Source organism: Phyllobates terribilis, unplaced genomic scaffold (assembly GCF_046119375.1).
Source record: "Phyllobates terribilis strain yellow unplaced genomic scaffold, ASM4611937v1 Scaffold_12__6_contigs__length_324123572, whole genome shotgun sequence".
Lineage (NCBI taxonomy): Eukaryota > Metazoa > Chordata > Amphibia > Anura > Dendrobatidae > Phyllobates > Phyllobates terribilis.
The window spans coordinates 33,379,336-33,397,648 of NW_027362772.1; positions in this window are offsets into that span (position 1 = coordinate 33,379,336).

An 18,313-nucleotide genomic window follows, 5' to 3' on the forward strand; every position below is an offset into this window, starting at 1 on the left:
CCTGATGGAGGTCAGTATAGATGGACTAATAGAACAAGTCCCACACACTGATAGAAGGCCAAATATTTTTTCAGAGCTAGATGCAGAAAAAAATTATATTCAGTTTGCAACCTGATGGAGGTCAGTATAGATGGACTAATAGACCAAGTCCCACACACTGCTAGAAGCCCAAATATTTTTTCAGAGCTAGATGCAGAAAAAAATTATATTCCATTTGCAACCTCATGGAGGTCAGTATAGATGGACTAATAGAACAAGTCCCACACACTGCTAGAAGCCCAAATATTTTTTCAGAGCTAGATGCAGAAAAAATTATATTCAATTTGCAACCTGATGGAGGTCAGTATAGATGGACTAATAGAACAAGTCCCACACACTGATAGAAGGCCAAATATTTTTTCAGAGCTAGATGCAGAAAAAAATTATATTCAATTTGTAACCTGATGGAGGTCAGTATAGATGGACTAATAGACCAAGTCCCACACACTGCTAGAAGCCCAAATATTTTTTCAGAGCTAGATGCAGAAAAAAATTATATTCAATTTGCAACCTCATGGAGGTCAGTATAGATGGACTAATAGAACAAGTCCCACACACTGCTAGAAGCCCAAATATTTTTTCAGAGCTAGATGCAGAGAAAAATGATTAGTGTTGAGCCACCCCCGTAGTGTTCGAGTTCGGTTCGGTTCGTCGAACACCCGTGTGTTCGCCGAACTGTTCGTCGAACTGTTCGTCGAACACCTTCGAACACCGTTAAAACCAATGGCAGGCAAACAAAAACACATAGAAACACATAGAAAACACCTTCAAAGGTGTCCAAAAGCTGACAAACTGCTCAGAAGACATAACTAACACATGGAAAAGTGACAAGTACATATAGTCATGCGAAAATAAAAGAGGTGGAGGAGTAAAAGGAGGGGGAGACACAGATATAGGCATGTCATGCCCTTCTAAAATCCAAAAAGTGAGAAGCCGACACGGCCAGTCCGCTCCTGCCCGTGCCACCTCCGTGTCGCCGGGTTTGTGCCAGAGCCGCGGTGAACCCTGACGGCCAGCCCCCCTCTCCCAATACTGGTGCCTGTCCGCTGGTGGGTCGAGCAAGCCCCCCTGTGGTGGAGGCAGCTCTAAGCTTTTTAATTTAAATTGTCTCTCTAATTTGAATGAATACTCTTTAAATCCATTTACAAGGATCTATTGGAGGGCAAGTCTCATGCCAGCAGCCGCGGTAATTCCAGCTCCAGTAGCATCCAGTAAAGCTGCTGCAGTTAAAAAGCTTTTATAAGGATCGAGCTCGGCGGTCCACCGCAAGGCATCCTACTGCCAGTCCCAGCCCCTATGCCTTGGGGTGCCTCCTGATGCTCTTGACTAAGTATCCCATGGTCCCGAAGCATTTCCTTTGAAAAAATTAAGTGTCTAAACTACAGGTGGTGCAGCTTGCTTAACAGCCGGTATAATCCGCTCACTAGCAGACACTGCTACTAGGCACAAAGTATTTCCTGGGCTAGATGCAGTTAAAAATTTGTAATTAGATACTCTCGTTGGATGCTGAGAAAGCATTCCATAGAGTCTCCTGGCACGCCATATATGATTCTCTTAAAAAGCTTGGGGTAGGGGTCTAGGGGACCCTTTTATAGCCAAAATCACGGCCCTGTATCGCAATACGTCACCTAGGCTGAAGATAAATGGTACTGTAGCACCCTGAGGGCTCGGTTGCTACAGACGTATTGCACCTCACCCAGAGGTGTGATATCTCACTCTCAGGTAAGGATGGAGTGTGGATCAGGACCCGACACCTGCATGCATTACACCACATTGCCGTGGGGCAGGGCGACCAATATGCCCCTGAGATGGGCACGACAGTCCCTGTCCCTGGCTGGAGTGGGGGGAGGGAACACTGAGGAAGGGGAACCCTGTAGTGCAGGAGCAGGGAGGAAGCAGTTCCTGGGTGCATTGAGAAGGGAGTATAAAAGGTGGGCACCATCTTAGTTCAGTGCAGAGAAGTCTGAGCAGAAGTGGCAGGGAGCAGGGGCTCTGCATGAGCTCTGCTCCGGAGGCGGGCCTAGTAACAGAGGCCCAGGCCTGGAAGAGGGAGAAGGAAGGAAGAGGAGCGGAGAAGGCTCCAGGAACGAGGAATGAAGGGATCCCAGGGGTGCGGACGGGCGAGTCGCCACCGCACGCCCGAATCCACCTGCGTGGAGGGGTCAGGCCAAAGGGGGAGACCGGTCCCCGAACTAGTGGAGGCAGGAAACGACCCTCAGCTAGAAACCGGAGGCTCTGACATTTTATGTGGCGCAGCCCCTCGCTACACCCGCTAGGAAGGCACCACATAGGGTCAGGGAAACTGGCGCCAAGTTTACCAAGAGGAGGCCCGAGGCAGCCGGACAGAAGTGTTGGTAAGAAAGGCCAGACAAAGGACACACAAAGGGGGTCCTGTGAAGTGCTCCAAAGTTATCTGGGAGTTGTCTGAGCCCCTCACCTGGTGAGCACAGTACGACGTGGGCAGCCGTTACCTGCAGACGTGGTCTGGATAATAAGAACTGTGAGTAAAGGCCCTGAACTGCATCACTGACTCCGTGTCGTTACTGCTGCTGCCCTGCACCATCACCCCCATCCTCCGCATACACTGCCCTGAGGCTATACTCCTCCCGTGGGGAGTTATGCTACGCTCTGCTGCACCCACAACACCAGCCTCAGTGGTCTGCCCTGTAGCGGCGGTTCACTCTGACCGCAATCCACGGGTGGCGTAGTTGGACATTTAAACATGAAAACCACATAAATAGTTCCGCCACTGGTTTGACCGCCCTGAGCCACGGAACTGGGTCGCCGCCACGAAGACTACAACCACCAGCATCCACCAAAAAGGGTCCGGCTCCGGGTGTCCCAAGGCCCAGGGGGTGCGTCAGAACATTTTCATCACCTTTCACAATCATCAATGGGACAAGGCAGTGATGTCCTCTGTCCCCTCTCTTATACATCCTAGTGATGGAGCACCTGCTCTCATCAATTCGCCATAACCCCAATATTAGGTGGATTGAGGTGGGAGGCACCGAGTACAAGTGCTCTCTATTTGCTGATGATGTCCTAGTATATATCACTCAATCACATATATCCATCCATGCTGTTATGGCTGAAATAGATCACTTTGTTACATGGTAAAATTTTAAAATCAATGCAGCGAAGTCTGAGGCCCTCGATGTCTCCCTCCCCAAATCCATATAGGATTCCATCCAGTCCAACTTTCCCTTTGCCTGACCCTCACAGGGTTTCAAATACTTAGGAATTCCTATTCATAGAGACCTCTCCCATCTATGTTATCTTAATTTTGGGCCCTTTATTGAACAACTCCATACAGACCACGGTTGGCAAGTTAGAACTGTAAGATTCACTACGTGAACCACTGGTGTTTTGTGGAAAAGCACATGTACACTGCGTTCCAAATTATTATACAAAAAGTGTTTAGGAGTGATAAGGGAAGAATTTGTTTGTTTGTCAGTTAAACTCATTGATGGTGATGTGTGTCAGGGCTCTTTATATCACTGTAAGCAATTGCAGACACCTGTGCTAATTAGTTTGGCAGGTGTGTCCAATGAAAGGCAAGACTACTTAAGAAGGCTCTCTCACAATATTAAGCAGCCTACATTTTCTGCCAAAATGGGAAAGAAAAAGGATGTGTCGGCTGCTGAGAAGCAACAAATTGTGGAGTGTTTAGGTCAAGGCATGACTACAATCAACATTGTGCGATGATCAGGATGAAGTGTCTTGGCAATCAAGAAGTATGTAGCTGATTCACAGTACACACGTGTGCGTGCTGATAAGGGCAAATTGAGGACTCTTTCCTACAGGCAATTACGTCAGGTTGAAAGAGCAGCGGCAAAAAAGCCTTGTCATAGCAGCAGACAAGTTTTTGAAGCTGCTTGTGCCTCCAACGTCCCCCGAACAACAAGATGCAGGGTCCTTCAGAGGTTTGCAGCTGTGCATGCGCCATCCTGTCGACCTCCTCTATCCACTTCACACAAGCAGAAACGGCTCCAGTGGGCCAAACATTACATGAAGACTGATTTCAAAACTGTTTTGTTCACGGATGAGTGCCGTGCAGCGCTCGATGGTCCAGATGGATGGAGTGGAGGATGGCTGGTTGATGGACACCCCACGCAAACACGGCTACAGCGCCAACAAGGAGGAGGTGGAGTAATGTTTTGGGCTGGAATCATGGGGAGAGAGATTGTCGGCCCCTTTAGGATCCCTGAAGGCGCTAAAGATGAACTCCATAATGTATGTGGATTTTCTCAAACAGCACTTCCTGCCATGGTTCAAGAAGAAGAACCGTGTATTTCACAGCAAGATCATTTTTCTGCATGATAATGCACCATCTCATGCTGCACATAAAACATCTGCATCTCTGGCTGATATGGGCATAAAAGGGGACAAACTTATGGTGTGACCCCCATGCTCCCCTGACCTCTACCCCATTCAGAACCTTTGGAGCATCATTAAAAGGAGTGTCTATGATGGCGGGAGGCAGTTCACATCTAAGCAACAGCTCTGGGAGGGTATTCTGTCCTCATGCAAAACAATTGAAGCAGAAACCATCCAAAACCTGACAAATTCAATGGACGAGAGAGTTCAGAAGCTCCTTTCGAACAAGGGGTCCTATGTGAAAATGTAACATCACCTAGAATAAAGTTTTGAGTTGAAAACTGTTTGATTTCAGTTTCTAACAACCTGCTAATGCTTATAATTTCAAAAATGACCATTTTTTTGGTCTTTATTAAAATGAAAAGGTTGATCGAAAAGTTTGGGGGATCTAAGAGTGTGGCAACCCAGTAGTCATGATTACTTCGAATTCTGACAATATGAGGGTCATGCTGCAGGTAGTGCAGCAAGAAGGCACTTATGTGCCTTGCGCATCTCGGAGCCCCAAAATTATTTTCCGGGCTAGATGCAGCTAAAAATTATTTTTAATTTTAAATCTGCTGAAGCTTTAGTATAGATGGCCTAATAGGATCAGTGCTGCACACTGCTGCAAAGCCCAAATTATTTTCCAGTCAAGATACAGATAAACATGATTAGTAATTTGAAAGCTTAAAACGGTTGGTAGGGTGATTTTAACCAATCATCAAGCTTTTACTCTCCCCAGGATGACACAGGGGTAGAAAAGTCGTTTCGGATCCATGATTTGTTCATCTTTATGAACGTGAGTCTGTCTACATTATCAGTGGAGAGCCGCGTGCGCTTATCTGTCAGCACACCACCAGCAGCGCTGAACACACGTTCAGACAGAACGCTGGCTGCGGGGCATGACAAGATCTCCAAGGCGTAAGTGGCTAGCTCCGGCCATTTATCCAGATTGGAAGCCCAAAAAGAGCAAGGGTCCAGTGACACAGTCGTGGCTTCAATGTTTACTTGGAGATACTCCTGTACCATCGTCTCTAGGCGTTGACTATGTGTCAGACTTCTTGTCTCCTGTGGCCTTGCAAAGGATGGGCTAAAAAAGTGGTGAAATGATTCCGCAAAATTGATGTTACCAGCAGATACTGTGGTTCTGTTACGGTTTGAGTGCTGAACACTTGACGGTCCCACGGTTGGCAAGTTGGAACTGTGAGATTCACTACGTGCACCACTGGTATTTTGTGGAAAAGCACATGTAAGATTCTGCAACAGTCTCTGCTGATACTCCTGCATGCGTGCATCCCTTTCTATGGCAGGAATAATTTCTGCAAATTTACTTTTGTACCGGGGATCTAACAGTGTGGCAACCCAGTAGTCAGGATTATTTCTAATTCTCACAATTCGAGGGTCATGTTGCAGGTAGTGCAGCAAGAAGGCACTCATGTGTGTTGCGCATCCAGGAGCACCAAGTCCCTGTTGTGTTGGTGGCGAGGTAACAATCATGCTTCCTTCCTCTGTCCTCTCCCCCCAACCTCGCACAACAGAAATGTGATCAAGGTCTCCCTCATCTGATGAGTCTTCCATCAGTTCGTCCTCCACTTCTTCCTGGGCTCCTGCACCTTCCTCACTAGTTTGGCTGCTACCATGCGCCCTGGTAAAACCATCTCCCCCACCCTCACATGCCTGCCGCCTTGGTGCTGCCGACCGTCTGGACCTTGCAGATGTTAGCCCTTCCGCATACAACTCCTCCTCCTCTACTTCCTACACCTCCTCTTGTGCCACCACCTGACTCCGAATTCTGTTTAACATGTGCTCCAGCATGTAAATCACCGGAATAGTCATGCTGATAATGGCATCGTCAGCACTAAACATCTTCGTCGCCATTTCAAAACTGTGCAGAAGGGTGCATAGGTCCCTGATCTGAGACCACTCCTCCAGCGTGATTTGCCCCACCTCTGAATCTCGTTGGCCCAGGCTATACGTCAGAACGTATTGCACCGGGGCTTGTCGGTGCTGCCACAGTCGCTGCAACATGTGCAGAGTTGAATTCCACCGGGTAGGCACATCGCATTTTAGCCGGTGAAGTGGCAGGCCCAACGACTTCTGTAGAGATGTAAGTCGCTGAGCTGCGGGATGCGAACGGCGGAAGTGAGCACACAGCGACCGTGCCCTCTGCAGAAGGCCATCTAGTCTGGGATAGTGGGCTAAAAATTGCTGGACAACCAGGTTCAACACGTGAGCCATACAAGGCACGTGTGTGACATTGCCCCGGCGAAGGGCCGCACCCAGGTTTGCAGCATTGTCGCACACGGCCTTCCCTGGTTTCAGGTCCAGTGGAGACAACCATTCATGAAATTGGTTCTCCAGAGCTGACCACAACTCCTCAGCTGTGTGACTCACATTTCCCAGACATTTCAATGTAAAAACCGCCTGATGACGTTGAGCCCTACTGCCAGCATAGTAAGGAGGTGTGCAGGATCCCTTCTGCGCAGTTAGAAAGCTTGTGGCATGACCAGACAGGCTTTGGGTGCAGGTGGAAGACCGAGAGGAGGTTGAGGAGGCAGAAGCAGTGGAGGAACTTTGACATAAAGAGGATTGACGCACAACTCGTGGGGACGGCAAGACTTGGACAGCAGCCCCTTGTCCTGCTGTCACCATAGTTACTCAGTGCCCAGTCAGCGAGATGTAACGCCCCTGTCCATGCCTACTCGTCCAAGTGTCTGTGGTGAAATGCACCCTGTCACACACAGAGTTTCTCAAAAAGCGGTGATGTTGTGTGCGACATGCTGGTGGAGCGCAGGCACACCTTTCTTTGAGAAGTAGTGCCGACTGGGCATCTGGTACTGGGGCACTGCGACGGACATAAGGTCTCGAAAATCCTCTGTGTCCACCAGGCGGAAAGGCAGCATTTCTGTAGCCAAGAGCTTGCAGATGGTGAAATTCAACCTCTTAGCTTTCTCATGGCTAGGAGGAAATGGTCTTTTACTTGTCCACATCTGAGGGACCGAGGGCTGGCTATTGTGCTTAGACGGGGTTGATAAGGGTGTCCCCGGCAAACTGCCGGTCTGTGAGGAAGATGCAGGCGGACATGTTAGGTTGCCTTGATCCAAAGGTGGTGCTATCGATGTCGGACAGCGCTCAACACCAGCTGGTGTTACCACCTCCAAAGAAAATGATGACCTGCCAATCACGCTGGCTGTTGCGGGTAAAGAGGTGGCAGGTCTGCGCCCCAAAACAGGTGTGACTGCTGTCCCCCCAGTCACAGAGGATGAAGAGGCCGCGGATGCACAAGATATGGCAGACGGTGATTGGCCCGGCCGGCTAGGCCGCATTGTAGCACACTGAGCTTCCCACTGCAACTTATGCTTCATGTCCATGTGTCGGTTCATGCATGAAGTACTCAAACTATGTATTTTTTGGCCTCTACTTAGCTTTTGCTGACAAATGTTACAGATAACACGAGTTGGGTCATCTTTATCGATCTGAAAAAATGCCCAGGCTATGCAAGGCTTAGCACCCATGCGACCTGAAGAGCCACCACGACTTGTGGTGAGAGGCAGAGTTGTGTTTGAGGATGCAGTTGTTGACGTGCTTCCAGTACTACGTCTCTGTCCAGGAAGGCGCAACCTGACCTCGTCGTCACTAGCATCTTCCTCCACCTCCTCTGCTGACCTCATCTCTTGGCTGACTGTGGGTTGACAGTAAGTGGGATCTCCGACCTCATCATCATCACCCTGTGCGTTATCACACCCGTCGTCCTCAGAGCCAACCTGTTCCTGCCCTGACAAAAAACTAAAGTTGTCGCTCCAATCAGGTATTTGAGTCTTATCATCGTCTTCCTCATTGTCTCCACCAACAGGAGTTACAGTTTGGGAATGAGGGTCTACATTATGGTCAGAACCTTCTGCGTCTGGTCCTGGATCCGACTCATAAAGATTCTGAGCATCAGTGCAGATCATTTCCTCGTCTGGATTCACAGAAGCGCTGGAGTCGACCTCTGATTCCCAGGCTATAGTATGAGTAAACAGCTCTGCAGACTCAACCATCTGTTCTACCTCATACTCAGACGGGCAGCTGGAGATTTGGGAGCTGTGAGGAAGCAAGTGCGATTTGGGTGACACCTTTGAGGACTGGAGTATTTGTGATGTTGAAGTTGATGTGGAGGAGAGCCCACTTAAAGGAGCACTTGATATCCGTTGATGCACCTGCTGTTTTTGTGCCTCATCTGGAATTTGTAGCGATTGGCGTGGCCGTAAGAAAGGGATCTTATCACATTGTCCGCTAAAAGAAGTAGACATTTTAGTTTGGCTGGAAGATGGTCTTTCTTCTGCAGATGTTACTGTTGCTTTAACACCTACCCCACGGACACAACCTTTTTTCCCCTTCCCAACACGCCTATTCCCCTTTCCACCAGCAGCAGGCCTTTTTCCACTCATTTTGGTGGTTAACTAATTCACAACTCTGGAGTTGTTTGCACAAAAAAACAATGGATGGTAACTGAGCAGAGCTGAGTGGCCAAACTGTGGTATTAGGCCAAAACTATTGGCTGGGTTAGATGCAGAAAAAAATTATTTTGAATTTGCAACCTGATGGAGGTCAGTATAGATGGACTAATACAAATAGTCCCACACACTGCTAGAAGCCCAAATATTTTTTCAGAGGTACTGTAGATGCAGATAAAAATTATTTTTAATTTGCAACCTGATGGAGGTCAGTATAGATGGACTAATAGACCAAGTCCCACACACTGCTAGAAGCCCAAATATTTTTTCAGAGCTAGATGCAGAAAAAAATTATTTTTAATTTGCAACCTGATGGAGGTCAGTATAGATGGACTAATAGACCAAGTCCCACACACCGCTAGAAGCCCAACTATTTTTTCAGAGCTAGATGCAGAAAAAAATTATATTCAATTTGCAACCTGCTGGAGGTCAGTATAGAAGGACTAATAGAACAAGTCCCACACACTGCTAGAAGCCCAAATATTTTTTCAGAGCTAAATGAAGAAAAAAATTATTTTTAATTTGCAACCTGATGGAGGTCAGTATAGATGGACTAATAGACCAAGTCCCACACACTGCTAGAAGCCCAAATATTTTTTCAGAGCTAGATGCAGAAAAAAAATATTTTTAATTTGCAACCTGATTGAGGTCAGTATAGATGGACTAATAGACCAAGTCCCACACACCGCTAGAAGCCCAAATATTTTTTCAGAGCTAGATGCAGAAAAAAATTATTTTTAATTTGCAACCTGATGGAGGTCAGTATAGATGGACTAATAGACCAAGTCCCACACACTGCTAGAAGCCCAAATATTTTTTCAGAGCTAGATGCAGAAAAAAATTATTTTTAATTTGCAACCTGATGGAGGTCAGTATAGATGGACTAATAGACCAAGTCCCACACACCGCTAGAAGCCCAAATATTTTTTCAGAGCTAGATGCAGAAAAAAATTATTTTTAATTTGCAACCTGATGGAGGTCAGTATAGATGGACTAATAGACCAAGTCCCACACACTGCTAGAAGCCCAAATATTTTTTCAGAGCTAGATGCAGAAAAAAAATATTTTTAATTTGCAACCTGATGGAGGTCAGTATAGATGGACTAATAGACCAAGTCCCACACACCGCTAGAAGCCCAAATATTTTTTCAGAGCTAGATGCAGAAAAAAATTATTTTTAATTTGCAACCTGATGGAGGTCAGTATAGATGGACTAATAGACCAAGTCCCACACACTGCTAGAAGCCCAAATATTTTTTCAGAGCTAGATGCAGAAAAAAATTATTTTTAATTTGCAACCTGATGGAGGTCAGTATAGATGGACTAATAGACCAAGTCCCACACACCGCTAGAAGCCCAACTATTTTTTCAGAGCTAGATGCAGAAAAAAATTGTATTCAATTTGCAACCTGCTGGAGGTCAGTATAGAAGGACTAATAGAACAAGTCCCACACACTGCTAGAAGCCCAAATATTTTTTCAGAGCTAAATGAAGAAAAAAATTATTTTTAATTTGCAACCTGATGGAGGTCAGTATAGATGGACTAATAGACCAAGTCCCACACACTGCTAGAAGCCCAAATATTTTTTCAGAGCTAGATGCAGAAAAAAATTATTTTTAATTTGCAACCTGATGGAGGTCAGTATAGATGGACTAATAGACCAAGTCCCACACACTGCTAGAAGCCCAAATATTTTTTCAGAGGTAGATGCAGAAAAAAATTATTTTTAATTTGCAACCTGATGGAGGTCAGTATAGATGGACTAATAGACCAAGTCCCACACACTGCTAGAAGCCCAAATATTTTTTCAGAGCTAGATGCAGAAAAAAATTATTTTTAATTTGCAACCTGATGGAGGTCAGTATAGATGGACTAATAGACCAAGTCCCACACACCGCTAGAAGCCCAACTATTTTTTCAGAGCTAGATGCAGAAAAAAATTATATTCAATTTGCAACCTGCTGGAGGTCAGTATAGAAGGACTAATAGAACAAGTCCCACACACTGCTAGAAGCCCAAATATTTTTTCAGAGCTAAATGAAGAAAAAAATTATTTTTAATTTGCAACCTGATGGAGGTCAGTATAGATGGACTAATAGACCAAGTCCCACACACTGCTAGAAGCCCAAATATTTTTTCAGAGCTAGATGCAGAAAAAAATTATATTCAGTTTGCAACCTGATGGAGGTCAGTATAGATGGACTAATAGAATGATGCTATGCCCAAAAGATTTTACTTCACTAGGTGCAGTAAAAAAATTGGTATTCTATACACAGGTGTTGTATCTTGCAACACAGATAGGCTACTCCACTGACTAACACACTCTGCAATAGGCCAAAAAGGATTAGCTTTGCTAGATTCAGCCAAATGCTGTGAAAAAAACTTGCACAGCACTGGCACAGACCTGCATGGCAAAAACTGATAGGAACTCATGTAACCTAGTCCTGAAAAGGACTCCAATTACAATTAGTCTTTACTCCCACAACCTATCTATTTAAGAGCACAGACCTCCCTGATAAAAGTCGTAGGAAATGCTGTAACCTAGTCCTTAAAAGGACTGCAATCACAACTATTCCCTACTCCCAAGCTATCTGTATATTTGTGCGAAAATTGACTTGAAATTAACAAGGTATAGCGCACACAGCAACAGCGGTGCCGTCTAACATGCAGCTGCAGCAGTGAGAAAGTGGTGGCGACGGGGAAAATGGCTTGGTCTTATAGGGCAAGGACATGTGACATACACTGCCAATGACACATGCCCTTGCTTGTGTGAAAAAAAGCACTTCGCTCCGTGTGTGCGCTGCTGATAGGCTGACAGATTGCACCTCCCCACTGCAAATGCGGGAAAGAGAAAAAAAAATGGAGATCTTCATTGTTCCTGCAGAGATCTATCCCCTGCCCCTCCCCCCACCCCGCTGTACACTCAAACTGCGTATTAACATTAATTTTCATCATTACTGAGAAAAAATCCAGTTATGATTTTGGTGCACGAACAGTTATCGAACATAACCTCGAACAGCCAAATTTTTCTCAAATTGTTCGTGTTCGCCGAACGGCTCGAACACCGCCCAAAACAGCTCGAATTTGAGATTGGCGAACAGTTCGAGTAGAACAACGCTCATCTCTAAAAATGATATTCAATTTGCAACCTGATGGAGGTCAGTATAGATGGACTAATAGAACAAGTCCCACACACTGCTAGAAGCACAAATATTTTTTCAGAGCTAGATGCAGAAAAAAATTATATTCAATTTGCAACCTCATGGAGGTCAGTATAGATGGACTAATAGAACAAGTCCCACACACTGCTAGAAGCCCAAATATTTTTTCAGAGCTAGATGCAGAGAAAAATGATATTCAATTTGCAACCTGATGGAGGTCAGTATAGATGGACTAATAGAACAAGTCCCACACACTGCTAGAAGCCCAAATATTTTTTCAGAGCTAGATGCAGAAAAAAATTATATTCAATTTGCAACCTGATGGAGGTCAGTATAGATGGACTAATAGAACAAGTCCCACACACTGCTAGAAGCCCAAATATTTTTTCAGAGCTAGATGCAGAAAAAATTATATTCAATTTGCAACCTGATGGAGGTCAGTATAGATGGACTAATAGAATATGTCCCACACACTGCAAGAAGCCCAAATGTTTTTTCAGAGCTAGATGCAGAAAAAAATTATATTCAATTTGCAACCTGATGGAGGTCAGTATAGATGGACTAATAGAACAAGTCCCACACACTGCTAGAAGGCCAAATATTTTTTCAGAGCTAGATGCAGAAAAAAATTATATTCAATTTGCAACCTGATGGAGGTCAGTATAGATGGACTAATAGAACAAGTCCCACACACTGCTAGAAGCTCAAATATTTTTTCAGAGCTAGATGCAGAAAAAAAATATATTCAATTTGCAACCTGATGGAGGTCAGTATAGATGGACTAATAGAACAAGTCCCACACACTGCTAGAAGCCCAAATATTTTTTCAGAGCTAGATGCAGAAAAAAATTATATTCAATTTGCAACCTGATGGAGGTCAGTATAGATGGACTAATAGAACAAGTCCCACACACTGATAGAAGGCCAAATATTTTTTCAGAGCTAGATGCAGAAAAAAATTATATTCAATTTGCAACCTGATGGAGGTCAGTATAGATGGACTAATAGACCAAGTCCCACACACTGCTAAAAGCCCAAATATTTTTTCAGAGCTAGATGCAGAAAAAATTAAATTCAATTTGCAACCTGATGGAGGTCAGTATAGATGGACTAATAGAACAAGTCCCACTCACTGCTAGAAGCCCAAATATTTTTTCAGAGCTAGATGCAGAAAAAAATTATATTCAATTTGCAACCTGATGGAGGTCAGTATAGATGGACTAATAGAACAAGTCCCACACACTCCTAGAAGCCCAAATATTTTTTCAGAGCTAGATGTAGAAAAAAATTGTATTCAATTTGCAACCTGATGGAGGTCAGTATAGATGGACTAATAGAACAAATCCCACACACTGCTAGAAGCCCAAATATTTTTTCAGAGCTAGATGCAGAAAAAAATTATATTCAATTTGCAACCTTATGGAGGTCAGTATAGATGGACTAATAGAATGATGCTATGCCCAAAATGTTTTACTTCACTAGGTGCAGTAAAAAAAATGGTATTCTATACACAGGTGGTGTAGCTTGCAACACAGATAGGCTTCTCCACTGACTAACACACTCTGCAATAGGCCAAAAAGGATTAGCTTTGCTAGATTTAGCCAAATGCTGTGAAAAAAACTTGCACAGCACTGGCACAGACCTGCCTGGCAAAAACTGATAGGAACTGATGTAACTTAGTCCTGAAAAGGACTGCAATTACAATTAGTCTTAACTCCCAACCTATCTATTTAAGGGCACAGACCTGCCTGATAAAAGTCGTAGGAAATGCTGTAACCTAGTCCTTAAAAGGACTGCAATCACAACTATTCCCTACTCCCAAGCTATCTGTAGATTTGTGCGAATATTGGCTTTAAATTAACAAGGTATAGCGCACACAGCAACAGCGGTGCCGTCTAACACACAGCTGCAGCAGTGAGAAAATGGTGGCGACGGGGAAAATGGCTGGGTCTTATGGGGCAAGGACATGTGACATACACTGCCAATGACACATGCCCTTGCTTGTGTGAAAAAAAGCAGTTCGCTCCGTGTGTGCTCTGCTGATAGGCTGACAGATTGCACCTCCCCACTGTAAATGCGGGAAAGAGAAAAAAAAATGGAGATCTTCATTATTCCTGCAGAGATCCATCCCCTGCCCCTCCCCCCGCCCCACTGTACACTCAAACTGCGTATTAACATTAATTTTCAGCATTACTGAGAAAAAATCCAGTTATGATTTTGGTGCACGAACAGTTATCGAACATAACCTCGAACAGCCGAATTTTTTTCAAATCGTTCGTGTTCGCCGAATGGCTCTAACACCGCCCAAAACAGCTCGAATTTGAGATTGGCGAACAGTTCGAGTCGAACAACGCTCATCTCTAGTTTTAATGCCCCTTGAAAAAGTGGTGGAGGTCGCAGTAGCTTAACAAGACGATTTTAATGCCCCTTGGAAGAGACGTGGTGGTCACAGTAGCTTAACAATATGGATTTAATGCCCCTTGGGAGAGATGTGGAGGTCGCAGTAGCTTAACAAGACAGTTTTAATGCCCCTTGAAAAAGTGGTGGAGGTCACAGTAGCTTAGCAAGACGGTTTTAATGACCCTTACAAGAGCCATACAGTACAGCATCTTAAAAATATTATTCCCATTATTTCGGAGCGGGTCTACCACAGTTTTTGCTTATGCCTTCCAAGCAAAAGCTGCCAAAAATAAGGACGGAGGAACTTTCAAAAATGGCAACACGGACCACGGTCACCCTTGTGGTATAGTGGTGGTGGAGGCTGAGAATAAGGAAAAGAACATAAAACAGCCGACATGAGGAAGCGTATACCCATGTGTGGGTATGAAACGATGCTTGTGAATACACCCGAAATAACACAGTGAATTTGACTTTATGTTACTCTGCTGTCATTTGGTGGTGTTGAGAAGTCTGGCCCAATCCAGCCCTTGTTCATTTTGCTAAGGGTCAGCTTGTCAGCATTGTCAGTTGACAGGCGAGTGTGCTTATCAGTTATAATTCCCCCAGTGGCACTAAAAACACGCTCTGATAACACGATAGCGGCAGGGCAGGACAGGACCTCCAAGGCGTACAGAGCGAGTTCATTCCTAGTGTCCAGCTTGGATACCCAATAATTAAAAGGCACACAGAGGACGCTGGTATGGTCGGCATGGTACTCCCTCACCATCTTTTGAAACTTTCCACTCCTTGTGAGAGTACCCCACGCCTCAGGGTCTGTCCGAAGGGAGAGTCTGAGAAAACTGTCCCAGAACATTGACAGTGTTCGCCTTCCTCTGCTGGATTGGAGTTGCGTCTCTCTCGCACGTACGCCTTGGTTGGGCAACGAACTGTGACCTCTGCCGCTAGTGTGTTCAGATGGGAATTTTTTTAACAGTTCTGCAGCAAGGGCCTTCTGGTACTGACCCATTTTTATAGACCTCTCCACCTCAGGAATAAGAGAGTGAAAGTTCTCCTTGTAGCGGGGGTCTAAAAGTGTCACCAACCAGTAATGACTATCACCCAACATTTTGACATCACGAGGGTCACGGTTAAGGCAGCGTAACATAAAGTCAGCCATGTGTTCCAGACTGGCAAAAGGGCAAGACTTCCGTGTCCTCACCAAGATGATGACTGACCATGTTCTCCTCCTCCTCCTCCCCCCTGTCTTCAGGCCACCCACGATGAACCGACGCTATGACAGTTGTACAGGTACTACCGTCAACAGCACATGATACCAACTCCTGTTCTTCCTCCTCCTCCTCCTCCTCCTCTACCTCATTGTCCCCCAATGCACGTTGGGATGAGATGAGGCTGGGCTGTGTGTAATCGACCGCTACGGCATCTTGATCCATCTCATCATACTCTGGCTGCAATGCCTCCTCTTTAATTCTCTGCAGAGAGCGTTGCAAAAGACAGACAAGCGGAATGCTGACACTAATGATAGCATCATCCCCACTCACCATCTCGGTGGACTCCTCAAAGTTTGTCAAGATGGTACATATGTCAGACATCCAGGTCCTCTCCTGAGGTCTTATGTGTGGAGTTTGACCTGAATATCGACGGCCTTGTTGCAGCTGGTACTCCACAACTGCTCTCTTCTGCTCACAAATCCTTTGCAACATGTGGAGGGTAGAGTTCCAACATGTGGGGACATCACACACCTGTCGGTGTGATGAAAACTGCAAACGCTGCTGCAACACAGCAAGGGCTGCGGAAGCTGTAGCCGACTTGCGAAAATGATCAGACAGGCGGCGTACTTTGACGAGCAGATCAGGCAACTCCGGGTATGATTTAAAAAACCGCTGAACCACGAGGTTAAGCACATGAGACAGGCATGGTACGTGTGTGATCTCGCCGCACCTCAGAGCCGCCACCAGGTTACGGCCATTGTCACACACGACCATGCCTGGATGTAGGTTCAGTGTTCTCAGCCACAGATCTGCCTGATCTTTCACAGCTGTCCACAACTCACAAGCAGTACTCCAGTGCTTCCAGCTTGATGTGGTGAAATCTGAGATGGAGGCTGAACATGAGGAGGAGGAGGAGGAGGATGATGCGCAGGAGCTGTACACTGTGGGGGCAACTCTGACTGACATAGGGCCCGCAGTCCTTGGTGTGGGGAGGATGTGTTCCGTCCCAAGGTCCGACTGGGTCCCGGCTTCCACTATGTTTACCCAGTGTGCAGTCAGTGAGATGTACCGTCCCTGGCCACAAGCAGTTGTCCATGTGTCCATTGTCAGGTGGACTCTCCCAGTAACTGCGTTGTTGAGGGCACGGCAGATGTTTTGGGACACGTGCTTGTGTAGTGCGGCGATGGCACACCGGGCACAATAGTGTCGACTTGGGACCGATTGCCGAGGGACGGCCACCGCCATAAGGTTGCGGAAGGATTCCATCTCCACCAGCCTAAAAGGCAGCATTTCCAACGCAAGCAGTCGTGAAATGTGCGTATTTAGGACTGTGGCCTATGGGGCGTTGGCTGCGAATTTCTGCTTTCGTTCAAAGGTCTGGGATATGAACAATTGAACGCTGCGGTGGGACGTGGACGTTGATGCTGTTTCTTGAGAAACTGCCATAACAAGTGAAGACTGAGAGGAGGGGGCATCTTTGCATGCAGGATGGACAGGGGATTGCCTTGCACACACAACAGGGGGTTCTCTTACATGCACAACAGCAGAAGAAGAAGTGGTGACACCCGCTGACACTGGTCGTGGACCCTGGGGTTCACCCCACAGTCGGGTGCTTTGCTGACATGTGCCTGATCATGCTGGTGGTGGTCAGGCTGGTAGTTTTGTCACCCCTACTGATGCTGGCATGGCAGCTGGTACAAATGGCCTTTTTGGGGTTATCAGCAGAGTCTTTAAAAAAATTCCAGACTCTGGAAGACCTACAAGTTGTACTGGCAATGTCCCTCGTGTTGGTGTTATGGGGAACTGTTGCCTGCCTTCTGTGTGCGGTCACCACACTATTTCTTCCTGCCTGTTGGGGTACTCTGCCTCCCTCACCCTGTGTGCTGCTGGCCTCGCTCTGCATGTCCTCCTACCACATTGGGTCAGTTACTAGATCATCCACCACCTCCTCCTCTTCCACTTGCGCACCACGATCCTCCTCCTCACTTCCTGGCAATTGTGTCTCGTCATCGTCCACCTCTTGTGACAAATTGCCATCGTCGACTTCCTGTGGCCGTGGCTGTTCAAATATTTTGGCATCGCTACATGGGATCTCCTCTTCCACCACTTCAAGCGGAGCAGGCGAGGGGCACAAATATGGAAATGGACCAGTGAACAGCTCTTCAGAGTGTCCAGGTGTGGGATCAGTTGCTGTCTGACGACACTCTGCATGGTGGGAGGAAGGAGCATCAGGGTGAGGAGGAATATGCGGTCGAGACTCACGGCTACTAAGATTTGACCGTGTGGAAGACAGACCGGAGGTGGTGTTGCCCAGGTATCTGGAAGTATTATCTGCTATCCAATTAATAACCTGTTCACATTGATCAGGTCTCAATACTGGTGTTGTTCTGTGCTTCTCTAGTAATTCGGTCAAGAACTGGGAGTGAGAAGATGTGGCTGTTTGTTGTGGCACATTTTCACCTTGGCCACGGCCCCATCCTCTGCACGCACCATCACCAGAACGTCCAGTTCCACGTCCCTTGCCACGTGCCATGCCCATTGTAAAGGAAGTAAAATAGCTTACACTCGCACTATCAATGGAAAAAGGGTAATGAAAAGGAGATTAGAACCGTGGAAGAGGAAAACCACAGTTCTATTTCTCTGGCGTACACC